A 17,276-nucleotide genomic window follows, 5' to 3' on the forward strand; every position below is an offset into this window, starting at 1 on the left:
TTCCCAGAGTGCACCAGGGAGGATACCCACAGGAGACAGCTGGTGGTTGGAGAGCAGGATGGAGGGAGTCTTGCTGAGGGGCTGGAGCTAGTGAACAGCCTGAGTTGCATTGGATTGGAAGGTCATATTGGCACCCTGCCTCCACTGTATGTGGATGTCTGTTTCCAGCACTCTTCTGGGGGCAGACTGCCACTTTACACTTCCAGCGTGAGCACTTACATCTTGGCTTGAGCTCTGTTCCTTACTTTTAGGCTGTGGAAAAAAGCCACGTGTCCAAACAATAGAAAACTTTCTCTTTATTTTTTATATTTTTTTTGCTGTTTTCCTCTTTCTATTCATCCTCCCACAGTTTTATTCTATTATTTGACCTTTTGTTTTTCTCTTAAGAGTGTAAGTGTTTATGTGTGTTTCTTTTCCTCTTGCCTTTTTCTTCCGATATAGTTCATAGAGGCTAAGGGAATTCTCCCGTGTCTCTTTTTATTCCTTCTACTTTTATCCATATCTTTTCACCTGACTCATTTCTCTTCTTTCTTATCCTTCCTGTATTTTTCTTTTCTTTCTTCTCCACCCTCATTATCTGTCTGCCTTTAACATTTCCTGTAATATTTATACTGGCTATAGAAACTTTTTGCATCCCAATTTCTCACTACCAATTTCATACTCAGTCTCTCCGTTACCCCAGCTAAATATATAACATACCTCCACCACTATTAGGATCCTCTGTCCCTCTCCTATTTCCTCCTTCCCATGCCACAAAGCAGAAGATGAAAGAAACAACAACAATAACCCTTTAAACTTTTTGTTCCCCCACTCTGGCATTACCCTGTCGCCAGCTCTCTGGGCTTTAGATAATTGATTCTATAAAATTACTGTTGATGCTTTTTTTGCCATAAGAAAAGACATAGCTACCACATTTAGTGAATATTACATGTAGGCCAATACTTGGACTGTTATGATGCTTACACTATAACTCTGGATTTCTTCTCTAGCCTAAAGGGAGTTCTAAAAGTGGGTCTCGTGATATGTTCAACTTAGCGAGAAAGATACCACTGTAACTCCCTGTTACTCCTGTAGCTGATTTGATTGCATAGAAATACTCCTCACTAAGTGGACAATTTCATGCCAGTGAATTGGTCTGTTGATTCCACCATAACACCTAGGTAGAGGGACAGCAAAAATTCCTAACCCAATAATTTGGACTGGATCAGACTCCCAAGAATCCCTGCAACCTGGTAGAAAGAAGTACTGAATGTGAGTTAGATTCAGTATTGCAGTGGAAGATTCAGAGGAGTTATTGGGGTGTGAGCACTCAGACTGTCTGGCAAAGAAGGTGCATGTGAATCACATATACATTGTGTCATTGGAATATGTAATCTGTGTTCCCATTGTATATTTATAGGTTTGAATTTTTCTTTGTTTATTGATTTATTTAGTAATGTAGGTTTGGGCCAGGGATTTAGCTCAGTAGTACTGTCACCTGCCTCAAAAGTGATGTAGGTTTATGTTCCTTTATGGTTTTCTTTATTGTTTTTACTTTTGTGTATTTTTTCTTCGATTTGCCCCGATTTAATAGGTGTCTAAGTTCTCTCTCTTGTCTCAGCTCCCTATCTACCTTCTTCACCTCAAATCCCCAAAGCAATGCTATTACTATATTTCTTTATTCTTTTTCCAAATACATTAACTCCTCCTCCCAAATTTTAATTTTCCATACTTAGCTCCCCCACAGTCATTCCTTTCTTCTCTAGTATTAACCCCTGATCCTCCCCATCCTAAACCTTTGGCTGTCCTATATCTTACCAAGCCTATTGTCCTCTCTATCATCAGGTCTGACAACCACATAGCTTCCCCTCGTCACAAAGTAAATTTCCTTCCACCCATATCTTGCACTTTCCCCCACAAATATCCTCTTGTAAACTCTCAATACTAACCTTTCAACTCAACTAAAAGTACTCCAATAGAAGCAGACCCCACATCAAACGTTTTTGCTCCTCTGCTACTATCTTTCCCTACATACCTCCTCCTTAGTGTCTTACACTCCTGATCCAACCACCTTCCATTCTCCTCCCTCCATTTCACCTACCTCATTGCAGAACCATCACAAATAATAAATGGTCATAGTGTGCATAAAGAATAGACAAAGGGAAGAAATGGAACTGCAAGGACTATCGTATAGAAGTGTTATATGATTGAATTTGTTGATGCTGTTATAACCAGAAGTAATTCTTTCACCAAAACATAAAGATGGAGTCAAAATCACTTAAAGTAAATAACAGGAGTAAATACTTCCACTGGACACACAAAGCTGGAAATTATTCATAGGGACACAACATCCTACTAAAAATCTCCATATAAACCACAAATTCTCCTTACTTTTCTAGTCCTCAACCTGCAATACCATATATATATCTCACATATTTATGTATAAATATATATATCAAAATATATGTAACAAAATCACAGGTACACATATGAGCATGGTGAAGCCAGGCAACAGAAGATCTTCAAGTTCATCCAACTCTCCCAAGGCACAGCAAAGGGTCACAAAGGGAGAAGAAAACAAATACCAGGTAGCAGAACTCTGTGAAAAGTTCATAGAAGGGATGAAGAAAATAGATGAGTTCAAAGAGAAAATGAACCAAATGTTCACAGCAATTTCATTTAATATGCCCATGGTGAATTTGGGGGGAACAGGTAAAAACTGGGTGAGCTAACCAAAACAGTTCAAATTTTGAATGACAGATTGAACAAGGATATGGAATCCTCAAAAAAAATGTCAAATACCTGAAATAAAAAACTACAGAATTCATTAATTTCAGAAACAACCAATATGAAGACAGAGTGTCTGACCATGAGGAAAAAATAGTGAATTACAATGAAGAGCTCAAAGAAGCCAAAAAGAAAATAAAAGAATGAGAGGATTATCTAGCAACTACTAGATGGCAATAACAAGACTACTGTAAGGCTAATTGGAGTGACAGAAAAACTAGAATATAGCACAAATGGATCTATTAACATGTTTACAGAAATCATAGAAAAAAATTTCCCAAATATAAGAAAAGATTTTAAAATACAAGTAAGCATTCTTATAGGACAACAAACAATTATGACAACAAAAGAAGATCACCAAGGCACAGTCTTATTAAATTACTAGATAGCCAGCATAAAAACAGAATTTTAAAAACAGCCAGAGGGGGGAAAAAATCACTTATAAAAGTAAACCAATTAAAATCATAGCACACTTCTCAACACAAACTGTAAGAGCCAGGAGAGCTTGGAGTGAAATATTATAAGCTCTAAGAGCAAATAACTTCCAACCCAGATTAACTTATCCAGCAAAGCTATCCTTCAAAATAAAAAAGTATTTCCATGAAAAAGACCAGCTCAGGCCGGGGATTTAGCTCAGTGGTTTCACTGCCTGCCTTGCAAGCACAAAGTCTCGAGTTCGATCCCTGGTACCAAAAAAAGGCCAGGTCAAAATATAAGTACTAAACCAACTCTTGAAAAAATACTTAAGAATATTCTCAACAGAAATCATGAAACGGACACAGCTAAAAACACAAAGGAAATTAGTGAGGTCAATGAGTAAACAGCAACAAAAAAAAAATCAGGAAAAGAAAAACAAAGGACTCACCAACAGTTAAAGAAGGCAATGATAGTAAATAACCAACGTATGTCAGTAATATCTTTCAGTGCGACAGACTGTTGGATTCTGTTTTTTGATCCAGTCTGCCAATCTGTGTGTTTTAATTGGAAAGTTGAGGCCATTAACATTGAGAGAGATTAATTAAAGGATGGAAAACAACATTTCATGCACCTGGACCCTGAAACAAGCAGAGAGGTAGCAATTCTAATATTAGACATGGTAAACTTCAAGCTAAAACTGATTAGAAGAGACAAACAAGGTAACGACATACTGCTTAAGGGAACAATTCAACAAAGAGATAACACTGATAAACAGATGCACCAAAAACTCAAACACCTATCTTCATAAAACAAAAACTACTGAAATTAAAAGATCAAATAATTACCAATAATGCACAGTAGGGGATTTTAACACTTTACTTTTGCAAAGAGATCAACTAAACAAAAAACCAATAAAGAAATATCAGAGCTGAAGCACACCCTTGACCATATGAATTTAATAGATATATACAAAGTATCCCGCACCTCTACAATGGAGAATACATTCTTTTCAACAGCACATGGTACTGTACCAAAAATAGATCACATACTAGTCCACAAACCACCCTAAGTCAATATAGAAGACTTGAAATTATCGTGTGCATACTATTAGACCACTGTGCAAGGAAAATAGAAATCAATAACAGAAGAAATTTCAGAAAAGACACCTGGAAAATTAACAATGTACTCATAAACAACAAATGGGTCACAGAAGAAATCCAAGAAGAAATTTAAAAATTTCTAGAAGTAAATGACAATGACTGTACAACTCAACAAAACCTCCGGGTCACTATGAAAGCAATTCTAAGAGGAAAATTCATCACAATCAATGCTCACATTAGGAAAACAGAGGAAGTCCAAATAAATAACCTTATGAGAAATCTAGGATATGTGAGAAACGACAAGCCAACTCCAAATCAAAAATAAGGGGGAAATTATAAAGATGAAAGCAGAAATCAATGAAATTGAGATTTTTTAAAAAAATGAATCAAAGAGGTGCCTCTTCAAAAGAATAAATAAAATAGATAAAACCTTTAGCAGACTCAGAGAGAGAGAGAGAGAGAGAGAGAGAGAGAGTCACATTAGTGCAATTAGAAATTGAAAAGGTGAAATCACAACAGACATTGTCAAAATCCAGAAGATAGTAACTACAAAAAATTATATTCTAACAGATTAGCAAATTTTGAATAGAGATTCCTAGACACACAAACTATCAAAACTAACCCAAGAAGATATAATTATACTTAAAAATCCAATAACAAGCCATGAAATTGACATAGTAATAAAGAATCTATTGACTCAAAAAAGCCCAGGACCTAAAGGATTTACTGCTGAATTCTACAAAAATTTTAAGGATTTTATATCCACCAATACACCTCAAGTTCTTCAAAGAAACTGAAAGGGATGGAGTGTTCCCAAAATCATTTATGGAAGCCAGTATCATCCTGATCCCAAAACCAGATGAAGACCCGACTAAAAAAAAGAACTATAGGCTGATCTCCTTAATGAACATGGATTCAAAAATCCTCAACAATATGCTAGCAAATAGAATGCAGCACATTATCAAAAAGATGATACATCATGATCAAGTAAGTTTCATCCCAGAGATGCAAGGATGGTTTAACATATGTAAGTCAATAAATGTAATACATCACATAAACAGAGGGTAAAAAAACCGTATGATCACATCAATAGACACAGAAAAAGCTTTTGACAAAATCCAACACCCCATTCATGATAAAAAAAAAAACCCTGAAGAAAACAGGTGAAGAAGGACCAAAGCTGCATATGATAAAGGCTATTTATGACAAACCAATAGGCAGCATCATACTAAATTGGGAAAAACTAAAAGCATTTCTAAGCAAACTAAAATCAGGAACAAGACAAAGATGTTCACTATCACTTCTTATATTCAACATAGCACTGGAAACATTAGCCAGAGCAATTAGTCAAGAGAAAGAAAGAAAAGGGATACATATAGGAAAGGAAGAACTGAAATTATAATTATTTACAGATGATATTATGCTCTACATAGAAGACCCAAAGAACCCTACCCTACCCAAAACCTTTTAGAATAACTAACTTTAGCCAAGTAGCAGGATGTGGTGAAAAAGGAACTCTCCTTTATTGGTGGGAAAGTAAACTACTACAACCACCATGGAAATCAGTATGAAAATTTCTCAAAAGAACTGAAACTAGAAATTCCATATGATCCAGCCATTCCTGTCCTAGGTATCTTCTCCAAAGATCATACTACAGTGATACATGCATACCAATGTTTAAAGCAGCACAATTCATAATAGTTAAATCCTGAAAGCACCCTGTATACCCATCAACAGATGATTGAATAAAGAAAATGTGTATCTATATATATTGCTATACTACTTGGGTATTTATAAAATGACAAATTTGATACATTAATAGGAAAATGGATGTACCTGAAAAATATAATTTTCAGTGAAATAAACCAGACACACAAATACTTAAATACTGTATAATATACTGCTTAAATACTGCATGGTATACTGCTTAAGCACTGTGTGGTATTTCTCATTCAACTGAGGCAAAGTACAAACAAAGAAAATGATAAAGGATGGATAGACAGGAACAAGGGGATAGATCTCTTGCAACAGGCAAGTGGTCCAAGAGAACAAGGGCAAGGGATGAGGAGGAGGGGATAGGAAACCCCAATTAATGTAAACATATTATTTAACGTGAACTAAGACAAATAATATCAACAAGAATGAAAAATGGGATGGGGAACTGGAGGAGGAGGGAAGGAGGGGAAGGGAGCCTGTAATATTTACATGTAATCATTTGTCAAGATGACTGCAAACTAAATGAACTGCAAACATGTACAAATAAAATTAAAAAGTTGAGTGGTACCAGATCCAGTAAATAAAGTGGATGAGGACACACCACAGTGTTTTTTAAAAGCCTGTCTTTTTTTTCATTGGATGCCTTTCAGCAGCAATACTCACTGTATTTTTTTATTTACCTTGTAAGGTCACTCACAAAAGATGACTGGCAGAACTGCTTCAGAAAGTGGCAAGAATGATGGAATATGTGTGTTTGAAGAAAAGTATTCTGAGGAGGATTAATGGAATTGTCTCTTTGCTGTAATAAAAATTTAAATATTATTTAAACATTTACTGTATAGTTTGATCACCCCTGTTAGTTCAGTAACTATCATAAAAATCACTCAGCAAAGAGTAGAGAAGAAACCATTAGCTTGACAAAACAAAATCCACAAAAAAAATACAACAAACCACAATCATGAAATGTCAATAATACTCTTTTTGAGATAAAAGGCAAAGATGCTCATTTTAACCACTTCTAGTCAATATTGTATTGTTGCTTGTCAGTGTAGTAAGTTTATAAAGGTTTTATAAATTATAAGATATATCTATATATCTATAGATATATAGATATATAGATATATATAGGCTTGCACATTGTGCTCCATGACATTAAGATTCAAGTATAATTTTCACTCACAAAAAAAGCTTGGAAATTTTTATAAATCCTTTTTTGTTTTGTTTTGTTTTTGTTTTTTTGAGACAAGATTTGCTATGTGGTTCAGGCTGGCTTTGAACTCACTAGTTAGCCCAGGCTGTCCTCAAACTCATGGTGATCCTCCTGACTCAGCCTCCTGAGTGGAGGGATTACAGGTGCACACCACTATGCCCAGCAATTTTCTTAACAATTATACTTCAACTTGCAATCCCATCACCCCCAGCCTTAATCCTTTATTTAAAAAATTCTAGCCAAGAAAAGGGAGGGGCTAGAACTTCAGTAACGTAGCCAGGGCAATCTGCAGCAGTATAGGAAAAAGGATTTAACTTTGCCGGCTTTCTGTGGTTGACTGTTCTTGTTCTCTAGTCTCATGGTGAGGGAAGCTGCACATTTTTTTCACAGATACCAAAATGCTACTGGAGATTTGGGTTTTCCTAGCAGCAACCCAATGCAAACTAAGGACTTGGAGATCTTCTCACCCTTCCAAGATCTGAGTGTGAAATATTTTTGAAGGATGTGTTATGTTAGATCATTAAGTGTAGCAAAAACTGACAAGAAGGAAGCTTATGTACTCAATGAAAGTAGAATGTCTGCCTCCAAAAGTTGTTTTATTTTGAGGATGTATTGTACTACATTTTATGAAAATACTGGTTCCCATGTTAAAGCTTTCTAAGGATTACTGTGGGTCTGACCCAATTCAACTTTTCTATGATTCCCCTGAGAATTTCATGATGTCTTCTCACTAAGGGTACCTGAACCAGAATTTTCAGGAAGAAATAGTTTTTAAATGCAGTTTTCCCAACTGGAACACCATATTGTATTGGTATGCATGAATTATGACTTCTGACACTTATATACTCTGGATTTCCCAGAGAGCTGGCTAATCAGACAATAAAATCCTAGAAATCCTGATCAATGATTTTGACCCAGCAGTTTTAGATCAGTTTGTGGTAATTAACTGTGTCAACTTGATTGGTCTGGGATCTGCTTAGAGGAATAGTAAAGCACACTTCTTAGTGTGTTGATTTATGTCATGCGGTATGACTTTGCTACCATATACGGGCCCCAAACACTTTCTCTCTGGCACTCTTCCCCTGCTGTGCTTCCCAGCCACCATGACCTAAGCATCTTTCCTGTGCTCCACTTTACACCATGATGCCTCAGTGCTAGCTGGCCATTCATGGGACTGAGCCCTCTGAAAACATGAGTCAAAATAAACCTCTCCTTTTTAAGTTGCAGGTGTTGGGTATTTTGTCCCAGCAATGGGAAAGTGGCTAATAGTTCTATGTGAAAGATGGTGTTTCTGCAAAGTATGCCACTTATGAGAGTTTATTTAGTATCTATACCAGGTACTGCCACTGTTTTTCAATGTTCAATTCTTTAGAGTATTCTGTGAATGCAATGATATTGGATGAAATTTATCAGACTATCCAGAATGAGAGTTTTTATTTTAGTTTTGAGACAAACCTAAGTCAGATAGCCTATGATGACTTGGTCAGGAAAGTTGTGGAAGTCTTTAAGCAAAAAAATTTGTGACCATTCTGTTTGGAATAGGGCTGTAAATATCACAGAGTAGTTTTCTTCACCCAAAAAGACTAAAGGTTTTATACATCTTGATTCCCAGAGTACAATGTTCAATGATTACAATTTTGTTTTTACCAGTTTTGCTAAGCAGCAATAACAACGGCAGAGTTAAGAAAAAAAAAAAGAAACAAATGAACACACATAGATAGCAGTGGCTGCTTTCAAAAGATGGATACCTAGAGGCCATGTTTTCCATAACCAACACCTACTCATTGCAAAGAGCCCTGGAATTAATGACAGTGTAATGATTTTGAATTGTATGTATTACTATATCAAGAAGTTGTATTATTTTTCTGTCACTATGACAAAATACCTGACATAAATATAAAAAGAGGGAAGATTTATTTTGGCTCTTGGTTTCAGAGGCTGCAGTCTATGGTTGGCTGAGTTGCTTTTATGGGGCCTGTGATAAGGCAGAACAACATGGCAGTGGATGGATGTGGCAAAAAGGCTGGTCACCTCATGATAGCCAGGAGGGAAAAATGGAGAGAGGAAGTGACTAGAGACGAAATATATCTACAAAGGCATAACTCCAGTGATCTACTTCCTCCTATGACACCTATTTCCTAAAGTTTCCACCACTTCCCAGTAGCCCATTAAACTATCAATTTATTAATGAATTTATCATGAGGGTACAGCCACAACATGACCCATCATGATCCAATAACTTCCCAGAAGACCCACCTCTGAATATGGCTGTATTGGAAACTAAACCTTCAAAACATGATGTTTTGGGAGAAATTTCAGATCTAAACTATAACAGCTAGATATCTTACATAAATACTTTCTTCTGTAAGCATTCTATGCCACTGTCACTGTAACACTGAAGTGATTGCAGAAAAAAACCTTCTGTTATATGAAACTTTACAAGACTTGTAAATGCAATTCACTATAATTTACATGCATTGTAATATTTCTCTAGGTATCATCCAAAATTGCCCCACAGGCTTTCTTGTCATTAGATATGAATTCAGCCTAAATATATGGGATATAAACTTGCTGCCATAATTTTACATCCAGTTGAATCCATTTTCTAGAATATATTCTCTATTAATGTTATTGAAACCAATTTCAACTTCATACAGTTGCTGTTACAACATTTAAAGCTTTTCTCCCAAGAATCAAGCACTAAAAAAATGACTGCAGTGGCACAGAACACGCCGAATCAGCCCCCTGCAGACAGGCAGGTCTGTGCATGCCCTACCAAGGTCCTGAGTCACACGGAAGACATCGAATCACCCCTCTGTAGACAGGCAGCCACCTGGTTCCACACTACAAAGACGCAGAGGACACCAGGCCACCAGACCAAGGTACTGAGTCCCGCTGCTCCCGGCCCAGAGGCAGGGGCTTCTGAGCTGCCGTCCCACTGCTCCTGGTCCAGAGGACAGGGCCTCGCAGTGACCATCCCTCCCACTGCCCCCAGCCAAGAGGAAAGGGCTTTTGGGCCACCTTCTGTCCCGCTGCTCCTGGCCCAGAGGAAGGGGCTTCTGGGCCACCATCCCTCCCACCACTCCCGGCCCAGAGGGAGGGGCTTCTGAGCCACCATCCCACTGCTCCTGGTCAAGAGGAAGGGGTTTCCCAGCCACCATCCCTCCCACTGCTCCCAGCCCACAGGAAAGGGCTTTTGGGTCACCATCCCTACTGCTGCTCCTGGCCCCTGTCCCACCTCTCCCAGCTCAGAGGAGGTAATCCGTGCAGGTGCTAACAGCCCCCTGCCCCAGTCGAAATGAGAAAACATGTAAAGAAGTCTCAAAACCAGACTTCCAGATCACCTACAGCAACCCCAAAGGGAAATGAGATGAAACACTCTGACACTCAACCACCTGGACCCACTGAACTGGCAACAAAAGGGGATCTGGAAAAAATGAAATCAGAAATAATTTCTCAGATAACAGGAGAAATTGTGCCCCTAGTGCAAGACATGATTAATAAATCTAGAGAGGAGCTGAGAAACAATGGAATCCCAACATAAGAAACAAATGGAATCCATAAAACAGATGCAAATAGATTTCCAGGACATGAAAAACTCCATTGAAAGTCTACACAGCAGAATGAGCCAATGTGAGGACAGAATTTCAGATATAGAAGATAAGATTGCAATGAGTGACCAGGAAAAGAAAAATTGCTTCAAAATTATAAGGGAACATGAGAAATCAATCCAGCAGCTGCTAGGTGATGCAAAAAAGAATAACATAAGACTGATTGGGCTCAATGAAGAAACAGGAGAGAGTGGAGATGACATAAAAAACCTCTTCACAGAAATAATGGCAGAAAACTTCCCAAGCAGGGGAAAAGAGCTTGACATACAGATAAGTGAGGCATATAGGACTCCAAATAGCCTTGATCAAAAAAAATCTACACATAAGCATATAATTGTTAAGATTCCAGAAACACAACAGAAGAACAAAGTTCTCCAAGCAGAGAAAAGAAACAAATCACATACAAAGGAAAGCCCATCAGAATCACAGCAGACTTCTCAACACAAACCATCAAGGCAAGAAGAGCTTGGAGTGACATATTCTGAGCCCTAAAAGAAAACAGCCTCCAACCCAGATTGATGTACCCTGCAAAACTATCTTTCAAAATGGATGGAGAAATAAGATACTTTTATGACAAAGAGCACCTTAGGAACTTCATGAATACCAAACCAGCCCTCCAAAGAATTTTACACAACATCCTAGGAACAGACATTGAGGATCACAACCCCAGGAAGCAAAGCAGAATGAACCCATCTGGCATGACAAGAAATTAAATGGAAAGGGGGAGAACCCAACAAAAAGAAAAAGTCATGGCAATGACAAGTCAATACGTTTCAGTTATAACCATCAATGTTAATGGTCTCAATTCACCAATCAAAAGAAGTAGACTGGCAGAATGGGCCAAGAAGCAAAATCCAGCAATATGCTGCATACAAGAAACACATTTAATTCAAAAGGAAACTCATAGACTGAAAGTTAAAGGGTGGAAAACAATACTCCATGTGACAGGAACCTGAAAAAAAGCAGGAGTAGCTATCCTCTTGGCAGATGAAGTAGATTTCAAACCAACACTGATTAAGAGAGATGAAGAAGGACACTACATGCTTGTAAAGGGAAGAATCCAAGAGGAAGAGATGACAATCATAAATATCTATGCACCAAACACTAGTGCACCCAACTATATAAAACAAATACTAACAGACATGAAAAGTCATATATGCACTAATACAATTGTAGTGGGGGGCCTCAACACCCCACTGTCACAAATAGATAGATCAACTAGACTAAAAATAAGTAATGAAATACTAGAACTCAATCGAACTCTTGAACAAATGAACTTAACAGATGTTTTCAGAGTCTTCCACCCCACAAAATCAGAATGCACATTCTTCTCAGCTGCACATGGGTCATTCTCCAAAATAGACCACATACTCACAAATAGAACATGTTTAAGTAAGTGCAAAGGAACTGAAGTTATCCCCTGTACATTATCAGACCATAGTGCAATGAAATTGGAGATCCATAGCAAAAGAAACAAAAAATTTCATAAACACATGGAAATTGAACAAGACACTTCTGAATAACCAATGGGTCATAGAGGAAATTAAAGAAGAAATCAGACAGTTTCTTCAATTAAATGACAATGACAATACAACATATCGGAATCTATGGGACACAATGAAAGCAGTCTTACGAGGGAAATTCATAGCAGTGAATACACATATTAGGAAAACAGAATGAGCCCAATTAAACAACCTGATGCTGAACCTCAAGCTTCTAGGAAAAGAAGAGCAGGACAACCCCAAAGCTCATACAAGGGAGGAAATTATAAAGATCAGAGGAGAAATCAATGCAATGGAGACTAAGAGAATGATACAAAAAATCAATGAAGCCAAGAGTTGGTTCTTCGAAAGAATCGACAAAATTGACAAACCCTTAGCCAACCTTGTCAGAAAAAGGAAAGAAAAGGCCCAAATCCATGCGATTAGGAATGAAAAGGGTGAAATGACAACAGACCCAGCAGATATCCAGAGGATCATCAATACCTACTTCCAGAACCTATATGCCAATAAGATGGACAACACAGAAGAAATGGACAGATTCCTAGATACATATGAATTACCAAAGTTGAACGAAGAAGACCTAAAAATTCTGAACAACCCAATAGCAACCAATGAAATTGAAAATGTAATTAAAAACTTATCAACTAAGAAAAGCCCAGACCCTGATGGCTTCACTGCTGAATTCTACAAGACATTTAGAGGGGAACTGCTGCCACTACTGTTGAAACTCCTCAATGAAATTGAAAGGGAAGCAATACTCCCAAATTCATTCCTGGAAGCAGGCATCACCTTGATCCCCAAAGCAGAGAAAGACCCAACTGAAAAAGAGAACTATAGGCCAATCTCACTAATGAACATAGATGCAAAAATCCTTAATGAGATAATGGCAAACAGAATGCAGAAGATCATCAAAAAGATCATACACCCTGATCAAGTGGGATTCATCCCAGGGATGCACGGATGGTTCAATATACGAAAATCAATAAATGTAATACACTATATCAATAGAGCCAAGGACAAAAACCATATGATTATCTCCATAGACACAGAAAAAGTATTTGACAAAATCCAACATGCATTTATGATAAAAACCCTACAAAAAATTGGAGTAGATGGTCTCTACCTCAAACTGATAGAAGCCATCTATGAAAAACCAACAGCCAATATCATACTAAATGGTCAAAAACTGAAATCCTTCACACTAAAATCAGGAACAAGACAAGGATGTCCACTATCACCACTCTTGTCCAATATAGTTCTGGAAACATTAGCCACGGTAATTAGACAAGAGAAAGAAATAAAAGGAATAAAGATAGGAAATGAAGAAGTCAAATTGTCATTATTTGCAGATGACATGATACTCTATATAGAAGACCCTAAGAACTCCACCAAAAGTCTTCTAGACTTAATAACCAAATTCAGTCAAGTAGCTGGTTACAAGGTCAACACACAAAAATCAATAGCTTTCCCCTACATGAATAACAGACTCACTGAGAGAGAAATAGGGCAAATAATTCCTTTCACAATAGCATTCCAAAAACTGAAATACCTGGAAATCAGTCTAACGAAAGAAATCAAAGACCTCTTCTCTGAAAACTATGGCACTCTGAAAAGAGAGATTGAAGATGATATCAGAAAATGGACAGACATCCCCTGCTCCTGGGTAGGAAGGATTAATATAGTGAAAATGGCCATACTTCCAAAACTGCTATAGAGATTTAATGCAATTCCAGTTGAGATCCCAGCAGCATACTTCATGGTCCTTGAGAAAACAATCCAAAAATTCATTTGGAATACGAAGAGACCCAGAATAGCAAAAGCAATTCTAGGTAACAGAGACATGGCAGGGGGTATCACAATCCCCAACCTGCAACTATACTACAAAGCTACTGTGATAAAAATACCATGGTACTGGCAAAGAAACAGACTTGAGGACCAGTGGAACAGATCAGAAGTTGCAGAAACAATGCCAGACACACTCAGCCATCTCATCTTCGACAAAGGAGCCAAACACCCTCACTGGAGGAAAGATAGCCTCTTTAATAAATGGTGCTGGAAAAATTGGGCTTCAACTTGCCAAAGATTAAAACTAGACCTGTATCTCTCACCATGCACTAAACTAAAATCAAAATGGATTAAAGATCTAAATATTAAAATAGAAACTCTGAACCAGTTGGAACAGAGGTTAGGTAGAACCCTTGAAGACATCGGTGTAGGAAAAGATTTTATGAACAAAACCTCAGTTGCCTGTGAACTAGCACAAACAATCAACAAATGGGATCTCTTCTTATTAAAAGGCTTCTGCACAGCAAGAGAAACCACCAGCAGTGTGAAGAGACAACCCACAATGTGGGAAAAAATCTTCACCTGCTCTTCCTCAGACAAAGGTCTACTATCTCGAATCTATAAAGAACTTAAAAAGATCACACCTTCCAAATTTAAAGACCTAATCCAAAAACGGGCATCTGAAATGAAGAGACATTTCTCAGACAAAGAAGTAGAAATAGCAAATAAGTACATGAAAAAATGTTCAACATCACTGGTCATTCGAGAGATGCAAATGAAAACAACGCTGAGATTCCACTTCACTCCAGAAAGAATGGCTGCTATCATGAAATCAACCAATAACAAATGCTGGTGGGGCTGTGGGGAAAGAGGAACCCTGCTCCACTTCTGGTGGGAGTGTAGACTGGTGCAAGCACTGTGGAAATCAGTATGGAGATACCTCAAAGAACTAGGACTGGAAGTTCCATTTGACCCCGCTATTCCACTGCTGGGGATCTTCCCCAAAGAATTAAAAGAATCATACCACAGTGATATATGTGCACCCATGTTCATAGCAGCACAGTTTGTAATAGCTAAAAGTTGGAAACAGCCCAAATGCCCATCAACTGGAGACTGGATAAAGAAAATGTCGTTTTTTTATAAAATGGAGTAGTACTACTCAGCCATAAAAAATGAGAAATTAGAGACCTTTATAGCTAAGTGAATGCACATTGAGGTGATACTCTTAAGTGAAATAAATAGGACACACATGTGTAAATACCTGTTGGGAGCAATGCTACATAATTCTAGGGATAAATCATTTGGTTAGCCTAGTTCTCTTGCCTACAGCCCAGCTACAGAATAACTCCAGTTTGGCCTCCGGTCACAACTGAGACTTCAGTGATCCAGTGATGCTGTGATTCTCCAGGACAAGAAACATCCTGGGAGAACAAACATTTGCTCAGTTCCTCATTGTTCTTGGACTGATTAACATCTTGTTTGCCGGAGATGTACTGAACTCTCTGCAAGCCTTCCGTTACACCTTGTTTATCCCAATGTGAACTATTGAATTCTCTGCAAGTCATTTGTTACATTTGTTTCCCCCGATGTACTGAATAAAAGGTGTGGTAAACTGGGGCCTTTGTCTTTTGCCGCCCAGAGCAGCACTGATCAGACCCAAAGCTCAGCTTCTCGGTCTCATTTTTCTACCTTTCCTGTAATTCGCAGTGTGCTGCCGTGGCTCGCAGGAGACCAGGACTAACTGCAGAGGTTCTGGTAACGTCCCCTTCCCCTGTCCCCTACAAATACCAAATAGTTTCTCTGGTGTGAGAAACTGAAAGTGTAAACAAGGACTAAATGTATAATAGGTAATGTGAAATAGGAAGAAAAGGGGCAAAGGAGAAGGAAGTGGGAGGGCTAGGGGAAAGGACAGAAAGGAATGGGATTAATATGAGAAAATGGAAAAATAGGAACAAAATCTTTGTAAATAGGGAGGAATGGAGGGGTTGAAGGGAGGGCTGGGCAAGGGTGAAAAATAAGAACCAAGAGAGACTATGTAAAGGTGCAAATTTCCAATGATGAATGTCATTATATTGTATACCTAAAATGTACCAATGATTAGAATGAATAATCGATAATGTAAAATAGGAATAAAAGGTCCAAAGGGGTAGGGGTAGTGGGAGGGGCAGGGGAAAGGAAAGAAGGGAAAGGAAAAATGCTGAGAAATGGAAAAAATGGAAATAAAGTCTTTGTAAGTAGGGAAGGGTGGAGGGCGTGAAGGGAGGGCTAGGAATGGGGAAAAAATAAGAAGCAAGATGCATTATGTAAAGGTACAATTCCCAATGAGAAATGTAATCGTGTTGTATACCTACAATGTACCAATAAAAGAATTTAATACAAAAAAAAGATTGCAGTTATTTATTTATGTATACTATTTTAAAATAATTTTACCCTACATTAATAGTACTTTGACTTTCTTGCTCACTATCATGTATCCTTCAAGACTACTCCCAAAATAAAGCCAAATATATGTGATTATATATACATATATATAAATATATCTGAAATCTGGAGGAAATAACTATTACTACTTGCAGATACTATATTTGCCCATATTAAAGAAAAACAAAACTATAAGACTCAAAGTATCAAAATAGACTCTCAAATAATTATTATAATTAATGAGGGAGTTTAGTAAGGTTGTGAAATATAAAAACAATATGCAGAATTTAACTCATTTATATCATATAAACAATCAATTAAAATTCAAATCTAAAAACACCATCCTTCTCCAGAAATGGAGTCTTCTGAAAAGGAGATGATGTCTGTAAGTCTAAATCAGACTATAGCACACTTAGAGCAGTTGCTTCAGGCTGTAAACAAACAGCTCACAAAGGAGAAATAACACTACCAGGTTTGGAGTGAAGTAATTGGGAAACTTCAGTTGAGGATAACAGACGGCATTATATTATATTTTGTCAAATTAAAGCCTTATTTATGTTTTAAAATAAAATAAAATAACAGCCAGGGATACACAATCACTACGAATAAATCTAACAAAAGTTATATGTCATTTCTAGGAAAAATTATAAATCTAGAATGAAGTTCAACATAGACATTTAATATTGTAAAAAAAAAAAGTCACCTCTTACTTATCCATATATAAGAAAATTTCAGTTAAAATTCCATG

General features: G+C 37.5%; 2 protein-coding genes and 2 pseudogenes across 8 annotated transcripts in view; 3 read left to right on the forward strand and 1 right to left on the reverse strand.

Moving 5' to 3' along the window:
- Nucleotides 1-17,276, forward strand: part of LOC147824987 (uncharacterized) — a 59,242-nt gene that overhangs the window by 20,081 nt on the left and 21,885 nt on the right. The gene's annotated exons all lie outside the window — the stretch shown is intronic.
- Nucleotides 1-17,276, reverse strand: part of Cfap206 (cilia and flagella associated protein 206) — a 135,160-nt gene that overhangs the window by 10,904 nt on the left and 106,980 nt on the right. The gene's annotated exons all lie outside the window — the stretch shown is intronic.
- Nucleotides 6,999-8,189, forward strand: LOC147824988 (S-adenosylmethionine decarboxylase proenzyme pseudogene; annotated as a pseudogene).
- LOC147824989 (S-adenosylmethionine decarboxylase proenzyme pseudogene) lies at nt 8,231-8,893 on the forward strand (annotated as a pseudogene).

The sequence above is a fragment of the Heterocephalus glaber genome, unplaced genomic scaffold, assembly GCF_053883595.1.
Source record: "Heterocephalus glaber isolate CG9 unplaced genomic scaffold, H.glaber_assembly_v1.0 deba00001523, whole genome shotgun sequence".
Lineage (NCBI taxonomy): Eukaryota > Metazoa > Chordata > Mammalia > Rodentia > Bathyergidae > Heterocephalus > Heterocephalus glaber.